The sequence below is a fragment of the Chiloscyllium plagiosum genome, unplaced genomic scaffold (genome assembly GCF_037043375.1).
Source record: "Chiloscyllium plagiosum isolate Xiang-an unplaced genomic scaffold, Cpla_swu_hap1 HiC_scaffold_5, whole genome shotgun sequence".
Classification (NCBI taxonomy): Eukaryota; Metazoa; Chordata; class Chondrichthyes; order Orectolobiformes; family Hemiscylliidae; genus Chiloscyllium; species Chiloscyllium plagiosum.
Genome location: NW_028270143.1, coordinates 29,483,712 through 29,502,135, shown reverse-complemented (window position 1 = coordinate 29,502,135; position 18,424 = coordinate 29,483,712). Strand labels below are relative to the sequence as shown.

Here is an 18,424-nt window from a genome sequence, read left to right as displayed (position 1 = left end):
GAAAGGGGAACAAAACAAATGGTGAAAAAGGGATCTGCTCAACAAAAGCTCGTGTTCAACTTCGCTTCTGAGTGGAGATTGTCTGGTGTATCTTTGTATGGAGAAGCAACACATACCCACTGTTAGATTTCACCAAGTGCACTCAATGGATTGTTTAGATATGCACTTACCCATACGTTAAAGCTTGACATTTTAAAAAAGACATGTAAAATCTGTCCTGTTTATACAGAAAATGTAAATTATTTCTTCAAACTTTTAGTTGATAAAGCACTAGTCTTATCACTCTAATTTCCCTGTACACTGCTGCAATGAAAATGTTTACTTCTCTTATGTTGGGGTGCAGGTTTATTCAATTTTTAGAAAATGTTCTGTAATGTAACATTGAGGGGGGACAGGGAAAGTAGTCTGTTGGCTGGTTTGTGATGCAGAATGACATCAATGACAGGTTCAAATGCCACACCAGCTAAGGTTGCCATGAAGGAATCACCATCTCAAATGTTCCCCTTACCTGAACTGTAAATGGAACTTGCATATTAAATAACCAGTTATCTCACCAATGAGAGAGCAGCCCTATGGTTTTGTAACACTGGTGACTTTACAATAAATGTGCAATTAGAACTGACTTTTGAAATCCCTATGTCAAGTTTCATACTGTGTACAATGTTGTGCTACAGAGTCTCTAATCTTGTTTCTAAATTGTGAACTTGCTTTCTAAATCCTTTAATGATTTAAGAGGGAATCACAGACTGATCTTCAGTGAAACTCAGCTGTTGATTAATGCTTGGAACCATATTTGAAAATAATGAACAGTGTGTGCATTCATCTTGCATTTTTGTATCCTTAACTTTTTTTTGTTTCGTTGTATCTTTTTCCCCCACTAGCAGCACCAGGTTTGTTCTCTTTTGAGTCGGACTTAATGCTGCCATGTATTTTCTTAATATGATTTACAACTGTAACTTTGGAATGTGCTAATTTTTATAATCAGCTCATACTTTTTTAAGGTTGTGTTTGCACGTGTATAGATTCGTTTTCAACTCTGTTACCGGATGTTTTTTCTCCTGGAATTTTCACCTGCTTTTGACCACACCCGTGGCTGGTCAGATGCTGTAATGCAGATAACAATTTGTTCAGCTCTTATCGAATTCTTAAAAATTGCACTGCCTCCATATGAGTAGGTTTCTTAAATAAACCAGTATTTTTGCATTTACCATTCTACTGATAAGCACTTTTCAGGTGTTCGTCACTCTGAATCGGTCTATAATATAAATGAGAATGAACCAGAACCTCCTACCACCTCTTAAGAATGTAAGCACAATTTTACTTCTATCCAGTTTACTGATCATTTTTCATTGTGCATTGTGCAATCAGTGACTCCCATATTTCCTTGATCATCACAACTTTATGGGATAAATGACACAATCTTGGGTATTTCTGTCTCATGTCTTTTAGGCTTGTCATGCTCAATCTTTCTTGGGTGGGGAGGTGTTAATTTTATGTTCCCACGTGATTACCTTTTATTCTCAGTGTTCAAATACATGAAGTAGTTTCAAGTTCTGATCACTGATACAAGCTGGCACAAGTCAGGAATTATTCTGCTGACAGACTTGTGTACAAAGGAAAGAATACTGAAATTTCTGCATTTTTGACTTGAGGGCACATACTGAAGGGAAGTTTATATAATACAAACTGGTAGGTATTCATTGTTTCAAGGTTCAAAGGATATGGTTGAGTCTTATCACTAAGTTCTTGACTATACAATATGTTTTACAAAGGAGGAAGTGCTGGATGTCTTGAAACTGGTGAAGGTGGATAAATCTCCAGGACCTGATCAGGTGTACTTGAGAACTCTGTGGGAAGCTAGAGAAGTGATTGCTGGGCCTCTCGCGGAGGTATTTGTATCATTGATAGTCACAGATGAGGTGCTGGAAGACAGGAGGTTGGCTAACGTGGTACCTCTGTTTAAGAAGGGTGGTAAGGACAAACCAGGGAACTATAGACCAGTAAGCCTGACATCGGTGGTGGGCACATTGTTGGAGGAAATCCTGAAGGACAGGTTGTACATGTATTTGGAAAGGCAAGGACTGATTAGGGATAGTCAACATGGTTTTGTGCGTGGGAAATCATGTCTCTCAAACTTGATTGAGTTTTTTGAGGAAGTAACAAAGAGGATTGATGAGGGCAGAGCAGTAAGATGTTCAACAAGGTTCCCCATGGGAGACTGATTAGCAAGGTTAGATCTCGTGGAATACAGGGAGAACTAGCCATTTGGATACAGAACTGGCTCAAAGGTAGAAGACAGCATGGTGGTGGAGGTTTGTTTTTCAGACTGGAGGCTTGTGACCAATGGAGTGCCACAAGGATCAGTGCTGGGTCCTCTACTTTTTGTCATTGAAATAAATGATTTGGATGTGAGCATAAGAGGTACAGTTAGTAAGTTTGCAGATGACACCAAAGTTGGAGGTGTAGTGGACAACGAAGAGGGTTACCTCAGATTATAACAGGATCTTGACCAGATGGGCCAAGAAGTGGCAGATGGAATTTAATTCAGATAAATGCGAGGTGGTGCATTTTGGGAAGGCAAATCTTAGCAGGACTTATACACTTAATGGTAAGGTCCAAGGGAGTGTTGCTGAACAAAGAGACCTTGGAGTGCAGGTTCATAGCTCCTTGAAAGTGGAGTCGCAGGTAGATAGGATAGTGAAGGCGGCGATTGGTATGCTTTGCTTTATTGGTCAGAGTATTGAGTACAGGAGTTGGGAGGTCATGTTGCGGCTGTACAGGACATTGGTTAGGCCACTGTTGGAATATTGCGTGCAATTCTGGTCTCCTTCCTACTGGAAAAATGTTGTGAAACTTGAAAGGGTTCAGAAAAGATCTACAAGGATGTTGCCAGGGTTGGAGGATTTGAGCTATAGGGAGAGGCTGAACAGGCTGGGACTGTTTTCCCTGGAGCGTCTGAGGCTGAGGAGTGACCTTATAGAGGTTTACAATATTATGAGGGGCATGGATTGGGTAAATAGGCAAAGTCAGGGAGTCCAGAGCTAGATATAAAAGAGACCTAAGGGCCAACTTTTTCACGGAGGGTGGTACGTGTCTGGAATGAGCTGCCAGAGGAAGTGGTGGAGGCTGGTACAATTGCGACAATTAAGAGGCATCTGGATGGGTATATGAATAGGAAGGGTTTGGAGGGATGTGGGCCGGGTGCTGGCAGGTGGGACGAGACTGGGTTGGGATATCTGGTCGGCATGGACAAGTTGGACCGATGGGTCTGTTTCCATGCTGTACATCTCTATGACTCTGTCTACAATGGAAGTGTTTCAAAGCAAATGACACGACTTTTGCTCTGAGTGAATGGATGAGGTTTGATTTTGTCAAAGAATATTCCAGCCACATTGGCTTTTATTGAAAGCAAGCTTCCTAATATGACCAGAATTTAGTGATTTAGCTATTTTCAATGAGAGAGGAGAAAAATACTTTTAAAACTAAACTGCCATAAGAGTGGGAATGTTACTGGTTTCTACCAAGATTAAAATTAATTTTTAAACTTATTCAAGATCCTAATTTACTGGTGCAATTTCAATATTCCATTGTTCAGAACAAAGATTTTTTTTATTTACTTCAGTGTACAAATGGAGACCAGAATTGAATGCAGTATTCCAAAAATGGCCAAATCAATGTCGTGTACAGCTGCAACAAACATCCCACCTCCTCAACTCCAATAAAAGCAAATATTCCAAACTCTCTTCACTACCTTGCCTACTTGCAGCTCCCAAGGAAATATGAGCCTACACCCTAATGTCTCTTTGTTCAGCAATACTCTCCAGGACATTACCATTAAGTGTGTAAGTACAGGCCTGATTTTCAGCAAAATGTATTACCTCACATTTATCTAGATTAAACTCCATCTGCCACTCCTTGGCCCATCAGCCCATGTGATCAAGGGTCCATTATACCCCGAGATAACCTTCATTGTCCATTACACCACAATTTTGGTAAAACCTGCAAAGTTACTAATCTTACCGTCTATATTCTCATCCAAATCATTTATATAAATGACAATCCTTGCAGCATACTACTGATCACAGGTATGGTGTCTGAGCACCTTGAAAATTTTCAGCTGATGAGAAAGAACCAACATGAGTTTGTAAAAGGTAAGTCATGCCTGTTGAATTTGATTGAGATTTTTGAAGTGATGATAAAAGAAGTGAATATTCGATTGGATGTTTTTAATATCGCCTTCAAGAAGGCATTTGATAAAGTACCTCTTGAAGTATTGTTTAAAAATATCATGGAATTGAATGTGAACACTTTATCTAATTGAGAAAAATTCACTTAGTAGACGGGAGACTTTGGACTGAACCTAATGGTTTTTTGGCTGAGTCCAAGACCTGTTAATTTTGATGGAGTGATTCTTGCCATGAGGCCAGTTGAGGTTTCTCACTATGTCTTACCAAAGCTACTATATCCATTAACATTCAGCTCTGAATGCAAGTATCACAATGCAAGTGTCCCATCTTACCATACACCATTTCCAGAATAACTCACCGGCTAATTCCAATTTACCGGCAACCCTTGGCCCCATGCTATTTTTAAAAGCCAACTGTGGACCCAGACAAAGACTGTCAGTCTATCACTGAGCCATACAGCTCCTGACATTTGCCCCTGTCATGGCAGACAGGCAAAATTGGGTTCTGGTGGTCCTGCTAGATAGGGTAGTGTACTGGCAGGACTTCCTCTTCTGTCAGGCCTGTTACAGGAGGCCATGATATAAACCCAGGATAAAGCATTCTCATTCATCTGGAGGAATGCACAGCACTGCAGGGAGAAGGAAAATGTCCTTCTCTAGTCTGTCCAAGGTAATGACATAATCTTCAATCTGATAGACCTCGATGAGTAGGGGCAATCTTCATCCTACTCTCGCTGTTGCTTGCATCATCTTCCTCATTTACCATTATTTACTCCAACCACTGAAACTAGTAGCCCTGCATGCCCCTGCACATTCTACTCACTTGTTCAGGCCACCTCCTCCCTTAACATAGTAAAAGCCGTGCCACGCACTTTTTGTCTTCTGTATTACCTGTGTCTCTCTCATATTCCATAAGGAGATCTGCCCACAAGAGGGCAGAATGAGTCAAGGTGGGCAGTGTGGGGAGGATCCTGACTGTACTGAGCAAGCTGTCCTGAGCAACCAGTCCTGGACTGGTTTCGCTCCTGACTTACCATGCGGGGGATCTCCTGTGCATGTTGGATGTCAATATCTGTGTATGTGGGTGTTGTGGCGACAAATGGATTTAAAAATCGGCAAATATGAGATCATTGACTTTGTAACCATGAAGTTATCAAAGTCTCAGTCATAGATTATAATAATGTAGAGATAAGAAAACCAGTTGAAACAAAACATTGTCCCAAAATTCAGTCAATTTTAGCACAACTGGCATTCTAAGGCAAAGTAGCGCATGCTCTGTCGTGCAAATGGCTTTATGGCAAGATCGTTTAAAACACAAATTATTTCAAACTGCATTAAAAAAAGTAGGCAGCAGATCATGGAAATTGTGGTGGATTCAATTGATTGAACCTGTAGTACTGATTCATAGCGATAAACACTGAGAATATTTTGAATTCTAAGCTATAGTATACAACAGTCTTTAATAAGTCTTCTGCTGTTGTTACCAGTTGTCAGGTACAAATAGAATGTAAAGTACAGATGCATTCACATCGATTTTTTTTTTGTATTCTTAAAACTATTCAGAATGGCACTGGATCGTGGCAACAGTGGGAAAGCTTTTCACTGTATTTTACTGTTTTTCTCACTGTAAAGTACACATGACAATAAATCATTCAAGTATGTCTGGTGGTTTTTAAAAAAAATATAACATATTGAATTACATTTCACCAGGGCAGATTTATCAGACGGAATGTGCAAATTTACTTTTGTGAATAATCCTAATAAAGTTTGTTTGCACATGGAAAACTTTAAGCATTTGCTCTGTTCATTCAAACTCCCATAGTTCTGGACAATCCTTCTTTACAAAGGTGTGATGACCACACTGAAGGCCTCTGCTATTCAAATGTTGCTCCTCTTCTCATTGATTTGCTTTAAGATTCTCATATAAGCATTAAAGTCACTGTGACCTTTTTTCGTTCTGTGCAATAGTTTCTTCAGTAGATTCCCATTTAACAAAAGATTGAGTCTTTTTGAAAGGTCTGTTGAAAGAGGATTACATGTCACATTCTTTAATTTGTCTATCTCCTTCAGATTACTTCAAGTAACATCCTAGTTGATGTATTTACTTTCAGGCAAACCGATATTGCCCAAGCTCAGCGTGCCATTAGTATGTGCACATTTATTCAATGTGACAACAAATATTACATGATCACAAAGAAAGTAGTTTTAAAGAAGGACTTCTATATACTGACCACAAAGTTGTTTTAAATCCAAATTATTTATTTTGAATAACATAGATTAATTTACAATTTCATTTTGCTGACTGCTGTATTTCACAATTTTCATTAAGTATGCAAGATCATGAATTGCATAAACTCCTAATTAAGGGATATGGGACAAATGCATATATATGTGGATTTACATTAGCTATGATTTTGTTGAATAACAAAGGAATTTCAAAGAGATAACCAACCTACTCCCAATCCTTGGACTTGAAATCCAATGGTGTTACCCCACGCAGGCTCCTGCTCGTAGCATAGAAAGTATAAAGCACACACTAGGGACACGGGTTCGATTCCACCCCTGGGTGACTGTCTATGTGGAGTTTGCACATTCTCCCTGTGTCTGCATTGGTTTCATCCGGCTGTCCAACTATGTGCAGATTAGATGGATTGGCCATGCTAAATTACCTATCGTGTGCAGGTTAGGTGGATAAGTCATGGGAAATGCAGGGTTACAGGGATAGGGTTGTGGGTTGGTGGGATGCTCTTCAGAACATCGGTGTGGATTTGATGGGCCAAACGGCCTGCTTTCAAGCTGTAGGGACTCCTATGATTACTTGTCAAAGTAGGCATGACATTGTGCACAGGGAGAAAGTGAGGAATGCAGATGCTGGAGATCAGAGTCAAAATCTGTGGTGTTGGAAAAGCACAGCTGGTCAGGCAGCATCCTGATGAAGAGCTTATGCTCTCAACTTTGACTCTTCTGCTCCTCGGATGCTATCTGACCGCCTGTGCTTTTCCAGTACCACACTTTTTGACTCTGACTTTGTGCACAATTTGTGCCAGAATGGCTAGTTTCATCCGAAACAGAAACATGACCCCACACTGAAAAATATGGCCTGACATCACAGGAGTGAGTAGTGTAAGGGAAGGTAAATACTATATGCAAATACAATTGCATTGAGGAACCTCAGAATCCAACATGCTCACAGGGAAGAATTTGGAACATTATTGCATTTTCTATGTTTAATTTAAAATGTTATTGAATGTGCTTTTACAAATGTTATGAATAAAGTGTATTTTGTGGGGGGAAAGCAAGCCACGTCTCATAGCTATGCTAGGGAGTAACAGTTTTGTCTGAAACGACATGGAGTTTCTTAATTCTGCTTATTTTTTTCAAAGCACTGTGTAGACATAAAATACCAGAGATTTTTACATCCAACAAAAAGTGGATTTGAAAAGAAGATGGTATAAAGAGTTATAGTGTTTTTACTCACAAAGTTTCCCGCTCCATACTATATATAAAACATTGAATTAGAAACAAACTTGCAATATAAAAATAACAATCTGGCCTCCTTTCATAGCGGGTTTCCCATTTTATGATTAAAATGCGCATGAAAACAACTCAGCACCTGCTCTCCTAATGACAACCAAAATGGCTGTGCTACAAGATAGTCTACTTATAAGAAATTGTGATTTTCATAGCCCTTATGAGCTGAAACATACAATTTAAATCATGATAAACAAGAGTATATGTCTCATGATAAGAATATATCATTATGTTACTATAACACCCAGATCACTGCAATAGGAACAACAGATGATTATCCCCATTTCACCCACTCAGCAGCCTGGTTGTTTGATCCGCACCTTGCCTGAGTTCAGAGCATCAACATTTTTATAGCAGCTCATGTGCCAGTCTCCCAGCTCCAACCCACCTAAAAGCTAATTTTGAGGAGGTGACACTATTGAAGAGAGGTCACATCCTTGCTGAAATTTCTTTTATTTCAGTGTCACAGTAATTGGCTGCTCCTCTCAGGTCGCAAGGTTGTTGATTGACCCTCAAGTATCGAGAGCCTGCCCACTATCCCTAATCAGACAGGCAGCCCTTCTCCATGCCATTTAAGGGGCATTCTGGTAATAATTCCAATAATTGAATGCTTCAGCATCCAGAAAAAGTCCTGATTTCTGTTTCTCCCCACCCCAGTATTGTGTAATATGGCAAACATGGTCATCAAGTGCCAATGACAAATCCTTTGTTGCCTGAGAAACAATATACCATTTTCTGCCATTCACTTTGTAATTTACAACAAAAACCAAGTTTTAAAACTTGTGAATGTGGAATACGAGTTCTCTCCATGTTTTTAACTAAAAGTTGACTTTTTTTGCAGCCTGTCTTCATTGGCAGTGCATTGGGACTAGGAGTTGGAATGTCATGTGGCTGTACAGGACATTGATGAGCTCACTTTGAGAAAACTGCTTTCATTTCTGGTCTCTCTACTATAGGAAAGACATTGTTAAACATGAAAGGGTTCAGAAAACGTTTACAAGGATGTTACTGAGATTCAAGTTATAGGAAGAGCCTATGCTGGAGGCAAATTAAATTGCGACTTTCGAAAGTCTACTGAATGAAAAACTTACAGGGCTCTGTGAGAGTGGGACTAGCTGAGCTACTCTTTCTTGGAGGTGGTTTATACATGACAGCCAAATGGTCTCCTTCTACGGTGTCATCATTTGATACTTTTATGGATGCCAACTCCATTCATTCATTTGTGGACATCAGCATGATGCAGAACCTGATGATTGATGTTGCATTTAAATTACAGCAAAAGCACATGATGTTGGAGTATTCAGTGAGAGTTCAGACTTGTATACATATCCAAACTGCTGACATCAGGACTGTGTATTAGAGTGCAAGGGATGCTTGGATATTTTCTTTTAAACATGTCCATGAGATGTAAGTATTGCCCATTTCCAATTGCCCTTGAGAAAGTGGTAGTGAGCCACTTTCTTGAATCACTGCAGTTCGTGCTGAGTAAGTTTACCTACATTATTGTTAGAAAGAGAAAATATTTGGCCCGGTTATACTTCCAAGTCAGGATGATTTTTGACTTACAAGGAAGGAACGTACAAGTGGTGATGTTCCTGTATATTGTCTTTCCTTCTCCATGTTGGTTTGCTTTGAAAGTGCTGTTAGAAAAAGCCCAAACCAGTTACTACAGTGTATCGTGTAAATGGTACATTGTACCATTACACCATTGTGTGGAAAAGGGAGTAAGTGTTTATAGAAGTGAATGAGGTACCAATCCTGGTCCTGGATGGTGTTAAGCTTCTCAAGTGTTATTTTAATTTAGATATATGGAGTATTCCATTACACCTGACTTGAGCATTGTAGCTGGAGGTAAGCTATGGGACCCTAGTCCTAATGAACACAAGATCCTGCTGAATATGGTCAGAACAGTTTCAGTAACTGTGTAATGGTTCTGAATGATGTGCAAGCATTGACAAATATCCCTACATTTGGCCTTGTGGTGGAAGAAAGGACATTTTTAAAGTAGCTGAAATGGCTGCACTATTTCAGGACAATACCTAGGGAGGAATGCCTGCAGTGATGTCTTTGGAGCAAGGTGCAGGCCGCCAGCAACACAACCATTTTCCCTTGTGCTAGATATGATTCCAACCCGTGGAGAGTATTTCCCCTGATTCCTACTGATCTCAGTTTTGCCAAACTCTAGGGCGGCACGGTGGCACAGTGGTTAGCACTGCTGCCTCACAGCGCCAGAGACCTGGGTTCAATACCCGACTCAGGCGACTGACTGTGTGGAGTTTGCACATTCTCCCCGTGTCTGCGTGGGTTTCCTCCGGGTGCTCCGGTTTCCTCCCACAGTCCAAAGATGTGCAGGTTAGGTGAATTGGCCATGCTAAATTGCCCGTGGTGTTAGGTAAGGGGTAAATGTAGGGGTATGGGTGGGTTGCGCTTCGGCGGGGTCGGTGTGGACTTGCTGGGCCGAAGGGCCTGTTTCCACACAGTAAGTAAGTAAAGAAGTAATCTAATCTACTTCATGTCAAGAACTCTTCCCTCTGGATTGTAGTCACACCCATGCTTGGACAAAGGCTGCAATGAGCTGTAAAGTTGAATGGCTTTGACTGAGTATTGATGATCAGGTTATCATTGAGTAAATGCTTGATATCATTGTCACAGCAGGCTATCAATCCGTTCTGCAGCGGATTACAAGGATTACAATGGGGCTATCCTGAAGGATTAGCAATGCATCTGAATTACTGTTGTCACTCAGGAAGCCTGTATGCATTCTGAAAAATCAGCTTTCCTGTACCCTGGCCATTTCCTCTTGGTTGATGGCACTGCCCACTGCTGAGTTGTTTAGCCCCAGGACATCATCTTAACGAGCCATCTGCAGTCTCCTCCACTTCAACTCAGCAGGCTTCTTCAAGTCATGCTGCATTTACTGGTTGACACTGCATAAAGGTAGTTGGGCATACAAGAAAAAAGAGGAGACAAATCCTAATGGAATACATGAAGATGGCAAGTTGACTTTTGTATAGAAATTGGCAAGGTAGCATTTACAAATTTGGTTTAGAATGTTTGCTTTATTTCTGTGGTCAGTTACTGAAGGGAAAATGAGGCATGGGAATGTTGGAGAAATACAGAATTAGATTTGTAGCAATCATATTACATCTCAGGACAGTGAAAAATTAATGATATCCTATAGGTAATAACAACCATGAAATTATCATTGATTGTTGTAAAAGAAAAGCTTCTGTTTCACAAAGTTCCTTTAATGACAGAAATCAGCTATCCTTACCCAGTCAGGTTACACGTTACTGCAGAGCCACAGCAACTTGGTTGACTCTTAACTATCCTCGGAAATGGCATAACAGCTCAAGGGCAATTAGAGTTACCAGAGATGCCTGCAACTCAAAAGTATAAAGGGAAAATTAACTGACTTTCATATTAAGTTTGGAGCAACATATTATTTAAGGCCAAGATAACAAGGCATGAAGAGGAACTACTTAAGGTTGTAGACACGATGCAAATAACAGCAGGAAGTATTTAAAAGCTACAAATTTAAATTTTCAACATAATTACATTTCATTAAGAAACAAAGACTCAGCAAGAAAGATCCCTCTGTGGTTTTTCAGAGAAGTTACTAATGAAAAAGATGAAGTTTGTAGTGTTGTCTCTAATATATTAAATGTGAAATGTAATAGTAAGCCAGAGGAAAGGAAACACATAATAACTCGCAAAGCTTGTCCAAACTGTAGTTATTGTAACAATGTCAGCAAGGTGGACCTCAGAGAATAGGAGTTCCCCAAGTGGACCAGATTAACAGCCCCAATCAGGGATCCCTGGCTGACAGATAAAAGGAGCAGTGTCAGACATTCTGACATTCAGAGCTGGCTCTGAGGGAGCTGGATCAGCGTCAAGGATTTTCCACATGTAATTGAAGGGTGATTTGTGACTGAAACTGGCTGCTGTCGAGTTATTTCAGTGGTGACAAATGTACAGCATGTTCCTGAAGAAACTCACTCGCAACGTCCATCTTTGAGTTGGGGGTAAGCATTTCTTAGACTTGTTCAATCCTGCCAAAGACTGGGTCCAGTTTGTGGAAACGTTTTACATTTTCTGCGCAAATGGTGTTGGGGCAGACATAAAGCAATAAGTAACTCTCTTGACAGTTTGTGGACCCGCAGCTTTTTCGGTTTTTAGGAGCCTAACTCTCCCTGAGGCACAAGATACTAAAACCTTTCAAGAGTTGACAGATTTAATTAAGGCATATTACAACTCCAAGCCTCCTCTAATTCTGAGATGCTATTGTTTTTACCCGGCAATTCGAGAACCAGGGGAATGCATATTGAGATATTTAACTAGGTTAAAATGATTGGCAAAGGTGTGTTACTTTGGTGAGATTAACGAGATGCTGAGACACCAGTTGGAATGTGGAATAAATGATGTAACCATGCAAAAGCGCCTACAAGCTGAAGCCCAACTAGACATCACACAGGCACTACAACTGGCTTTATCATTGAGAAAGGCAGCAAGTGAATCTAGAAGTTGCACGATATTCCAATGGAAGTAGACATCCTTGCCAGTCCAACTGAGCTTGGGGAACACAATTTGAGTGAATGCAATTGCATAGCCTCACTCAGGATATATCCTGTATAGATGGATCCTCGGTCAGCCCATGGCAAAATCCCAAAACAATGTCAAGTCATGCCCAAACAGTTAAAAATTTCTTAAGGATCCAGGTTGGCAAGCCAGGTGCAGCTGCAACTGGTGTGTCGACTCGAGACAGCAAAGGAGTCCCTGACCTAAACTGAGTAACAGAATTCATAGGCTGGTATACAGGACAGTGTACACCCTGGAAAGCCCACCTACACCTGGTTTGAAACAATTAGATTGCTTAGCAATATCCAAATCAGAACCAAACAAAGTAAACATCTGGTTAAATGATCAGCCAATTCTAACGCGGCCATTTCAGTGATCGGAGAGCTAGTCTTTAACAAAAGTCGCTGTGGACTCCAACCCTTATGTTGACACAAGATCTTGGCGAGACTGAGAACCTATATCGAGGAACCTTTACAAATTAAGGGTACAACTTCAGTTCCAGTCTCTCTTATGAGAAGCAGCTTGTTCAGTTACCACTGATTGTAGTAAAAGGCTCAGGACTAAGCTTGATGGGGTGGAATTGGTTGGCAGAGATTTACCTTGATTGGCTGAACATTTTTCAATTAGAAAACTATTGCCTGAATGAGTTCCTAATTAAATACCTGAACGTATTTCAGGAAGGTCTAGGGACTATCAAAAGATCCAAGGCCCCCTTGCATGTTGACTTGGAAGCATTTCCATGATTCTGTAAGGCCCACACCACCCACTGCCATTTACCTTATGGGCAAACGTAGAGGCAGGAATCAGGAGGCTGGAAAGCGAATGAATCATCAAATCAGTACAGTTTGTGAAATGGGCTGGGCCAGTCATATCAACTGCGAAACCTGGTTCACCCTTGTGGGGCTTTCAAACAAATGGTAAACAGTTTTTTGCAGCTGGATTAACACCCAATCCCTCACATAGAGGATTTATATGCAAAGCTGGTGCACGGGGTGAGGCTGTCTTTCATGAAGGTGGACATGAGCTATGTGTACTTGCAATTGCGGTTAGATGATGATACCAAGAAGTATGCTACAATTAATTCCCAGAAGGATTGTACCAATATACAAGGCTGCCACTTGTGCTATTGTCACCCTGTGCAATTTTTCAGTGGATGATGATGAATATTTTGCAAAGTCTACTCCAGGTTGCCATTTATCTAGATGTTGTACTAATAACAGGGAAGCCCAATAGGGAGCACTTGGAGAACTTGGACATGGTCCCTTGATGTTTCTCTTAGGCAGGTGTACACCTTAGAAAAGAAAAATGTATGTGTCACAAATCTCAAGTGACTTACTTGGGCTACAGAGTTATGTTACATTTATTGGAAGATAAAGTAAGAGTAATCAAAGATGTCCTAGATCCCACGTCTGTACCAAATCTTAGGTCTTTCCTTGGGCTGGTAAATTATTATGGAAAGTTCATACATAACCTGGCCTCCTTCCTGGCACCTTTGCATCAACTCCAAAAAAAAAAGGGCCAGCCTTGGAGATGGTCTCATAACCAAGTCATATTTTCAACGAAGTGAAAGCTCAGCTATCATCCTCTAAGGTGTTGGCGGACTACGATCTCAAGTGAGATCTGGTATTGCCATACGATGTCTTCCCATAAAGGATCAGGGGGTATTGGCTGATAGGTGGCCCATTGGAGAGGAATTCCCAATAGTGTTTGCATCCTGGACTATGGATAATGCAAAAATAGAGAAGGAGGGTTTGGTGGCCACACTTGGAGTCCAGAGTTTCCATCAATACCAATACATAAATTTGTAATAATAACAGCCCACAAACCCCTACTAGAACTACTTAAAGAGGTCAAGGCAGTCCCACCCACAGCTTCAGGCCAAATTCAATGGAGAGTTCTAATACTAAATGCATATAATTACAAGTTGGAACACCGTCCGAGATGCCAAGTAGCAAATGCGGATATATTGAACTGCTTTCCACTGGTGGTGCCACTGCTAGAAGACTCTGCAATGGTTTTAAATATTCTGGACATATTGTCAGCTATGACTGTTAGTATCAGACTTTGGACACAGAAAGATCCAATCCTGGTCAAACTGAAGCAGCTGGTGGTGATGGGGTAAACCAAAGGGCTGCCATATCCAGAACTGAAACCTTTTTGGACTTCGAGAGACCAGATTACATTAGAGGACAGCATGTTATTGTGAGGAGGGGGAGGACTGTCATGAACAAAGGTTGCTGCCAGATACTGGCTGAACTCCATCAGTGCCATCAAAATGAAGGTGTTGCAAGAAGTTACGTCTGGTGGCAGGGCTTGAATGCAGACATAGCTGTATTGGTGGGGATATGCCCAGATCACCATGGACAAAAAACTTATTGCCAGCTGCTCCCCCAAATTCATGAGAATGGCCAGGTAAACCCTGGAATTGGTTACATGACAACTACACAGGTCCTTTCATGGGCTCAATATTCTTAGTCACTGTAGACATCCACTCAAATTGGGCGTGCGTGGAATTCATTCATCAAACACAGCAACAATGATAGGAAAACTGCATGCATGTTTTACAATAGAAGGACTCCTGCAAGTGTTGGTCACAGGTAACGGGCCATTGTTTACCAGCAGGGATTTTGAGTATTTCTTAAAGTCGAATGGGATTTGATATATAAGGACAGCTCCATACTATCCATCATCCAATGGCCTGGCAGAAAGAGTTCAAACTTTGAAGATGGGCTTGAAGAAACAGCCTACAGCTTCATTAGATACCAAACTGTCTCAGTTCTTATTTGAGGACCACACCTCTCGCAACTACACGGATAGCTCCAGCAGAGTTGCTAATAGGTGAAGACTCTGCACCAGGGTAAATCTGACCTTTCCAGACCTGAAGGTGGTGGTTGGAGACCAGCATCAGGAACACCAATGCCAGACACCAAATTCCACCAAGCAAGAAAGACAGTTTACTTCAGGCGACGAAATCTGGTGTAGGAACCATGGGAATGGTCCTACATAGGTAAGAAGCTCGGTCAACACAAGTTCAGGTCCAGAGACATTTAAAGGTCTGGTGGTTGCAATGGTCCTGAACAACATAAAAGCTGCAAACGGTGCAGGAGCAAGACGTGCCCTGTTTCTCGGAACAGTCAGAAAGGCTGTTTGAACTTGTTGGCTCTCCCTTTATGTTAAACGTTGAAGAGAATATAAGATGGACATGACATATTTCCCTATATTGATGCCTTTGCCACAGAAGAGGAGAGTGAATTTCTCCCAAGATGCTCTAGGTGCAATAGGCGAGCTCCTGTGCATTATGCACTGCCTGTATCTGAGGCAAAGTCAGAGGAACATGACCTGATGCTAAAACATCTCAGGAGGCGCTGCAAGGAAAAGGACTGGCCTATGTCCTCAGACTCAGAGGGGGAGGGATTGCATCAAGATCAGCTGGGTGGAAATCATAGAAAATGAGCTCCTTGACGGAGCTGTTAATCTGATCCAATCAGGAGCCCTGGCTGACTCTCAGAGCTAGCTCTGTGGAAGTTAGGCCAGTGTCAAGGACTTTCCACATGCAAGTAAATGGTGACTTGGTGATGGGATATCAGCCTCTGTGGAGTTACTTCACAAACCATCGATTGAAATGGATAAAAATAGAATGAGCATTAACTCACCAGGAACATAAAATGATATAAGAGACTTTACGAGTACATAAAAGGCGAGAGAGTAGGTTAAGTAAATATTGATTCCTTCAAGGCAGAGACAAGAGAAGTTATCATTTGGAGGGAAGAAACAGTAAAGCAACTGAACAAATATTGTGTGTCTGCCTGTCTTCACAGTAGAAGACAAGAATTATACCCCAGCAGATAACCAAGGGAATCATGAAAGTTACAAATTTAAGTTAATTAATAGTAGCAGAGAAAAAATATTAAATAAACTTAAGGGACTAAATTTCCTAGGACATGATAGCTTGCACCTGAGGGTTCTGTAAAAGGTAATAAACACAGAAAGTACCGAAAAAACTCATCAGGTCCAGCATAATCTCTGGAAAGAGATAGAATTAATATTTCGAGCTCTATGATTCTTCCGTTCTGAAGAAGAGTAATTAGCTCAAAATGTTAACTCTGTTGTCCTTCTAAAGATGCGGCCAGACTTGCTGAGTTCCTGCAGCACGTTCAGTTTTTATCTTGGATTTCATGCATTCACAGCATTTTCTTTTATCTTCCATAATAGGTAGCTGCAGAAATGCCTTCTGAAGTATCTTAGATTGTAGAACAGTCTCAGCAAATTGAAAACTAGCAAATTTAACATTCCTATTCGAGAAAGGAGGAAGGCAGAAAGGAGATCTACAGGCCAATTAGCCTGACATCAGTGACAAGAACAAGCTGGTATCAACTATTAAGGAAGTCATCGCAGTACGTTTCAAAAATCATAGGATGATCATGAAAAGTCCACATGGTTTTACCGAAGTGAAATGATATTTGATGAATTTCTTAATCTGATGAATAAACCAATAGGTTAGGATTATGATCCAAGCTGATATTACCGGACAAGTCAGTTACCAGACTGAAATTTGGCTTGAACAATTACATTTGGGTTTTATTTAACAAGTTTTTTTTCCCCTACTGAAACACAAAAACGAAATGCTGCAGATTCTGTTTTAACAATAAAATGAGTTATAGAAAATATTATATAATTATACAAACTGGAATGAATAAAGCTATTTACAGGGGATCTCCGGTTTACGAATGTCTGACTTACAAATGCTTGTACTTAAGAATGTGATCTTGTACAGGGATATAATTTTAAACATTCAACTTTCAAACATTTTCTGTATTTACAAACAGATGCTTTACATTGTCTTGCATGGTGTTTCGACTTGTTTACAAATTGATTTGTAAACCTACTCCAGAATGGAACCCTTGTGCAACCCAGGGACTGCCTGTACGTAACACAATGTGAAAAATATTTAACACAGTAAAATACAATACCTAACACCATTACTTTACAGTACTCGAGCAGAAAGAATTCTCTTCTCTATCACATCTACTTAACTGTTTCTTTCAATTCCTATTTTTAAGAGTTTGAGAGCCTTTATCTTGATTAGAGTCATAGAATCATGAAGTCATACAGCATGGAAACAAATCCTTGGGTCCAACCAGTCCATGCTGAACATAATCCCAAATTAGACTAGTCCTACCTGCCTGCTCCTGGCCCACATCCCTCCTATTCATGTACCTATCCAAATATCTTTTAAGCACTGTAATTTTGCTCCCATCTACCACTTCCTCAGAAGTTCATTCCACATGCGAACCACCCTCTGTGTAAGTAATTTGCCCATGTCTTTTTAAAATCTCTCTCCTCTCAGCTTCATCTTGAAATCCTCCATCCTAGGAAAAAGACAACTACCACTAATTCTATCTATATCCCTTGTTATTTTATAAACTTCTATGAGATTGCCTCTCAACCTCCAGTGTAAAAAGTCCAAGTCTAGAGCCTTTCTTTAGAACTCAAACCTTCCATACAGTCACACAATTGAGCACAAAGCTTTCTTAGCTTCAAATAAACCCTTCAGCGTTCTCACCAAACAATTCTGGTCTGGTGTTTCCAACTAAAATCCTGAGCAAGCGGGAACCCATTTCCTGACTTTTCAGAACTACCTCTTTTCTACAGGAAGAACTGTTGCAAACTGCTTCAATAAGGATTTCTACAAACCAAAACCTGAAGCTTTCCAAATTATGGATTTCTCTCCCATATAAAAAAGGAAAATAATTTTCTCAGTTTAATAACTGAAAGCAAGTCTATATATAAATCATACAACTTATGTTATACCATACACAAAAGAAGAATGAAAATATGTGCTTACAGAGTCATAGAGATGTACAGCATGGAAAAGGCCCTTCGTTCCAACTCGTCCATGATGACCAAATTTCCTCACCTAGTCTAGTCCCATTTGCCACCACTTGACCCATATCCCTCTAAACCCTTCCTACTCATATACCCATCCAGATGTCTTGTAAATGCTGTAATTGTACCAGCCTCCACCACTTCCTCTGGCAGCTCATCCCATACATGTACCATTCTCTGCATGAAAAGGTTGCCCCCAGGTCCCTTTTTATATCTTTCCCCTCTCACTCTAAACCTATGCCC

The 18,424-nt window shown here is 40.6% G+C and overlaps 1 long non-coding RNA gene across 1 annotated transcript in view; it reads right to left on the bottom strand.

Annotated features, from left to right (window-relative positions):
* Positions 1–16,835: 16,835 nt before the first annotated feature.
* Positions 16,836–18,424, bottom strand: part of LOC122549757 (uncharacterized) — a 31,089-nt gene continuing 29,500 nt past the window's right edge. The window contains exon 3 of the long non-coding RNA XR_006311654.2: positions 16,836–17,216. This is a non-coding gene — a long non-coding RNA (uncharacterized LOC122549757). The remainder of the gene's footprint in view (positions 17,217–18,424) is intronic.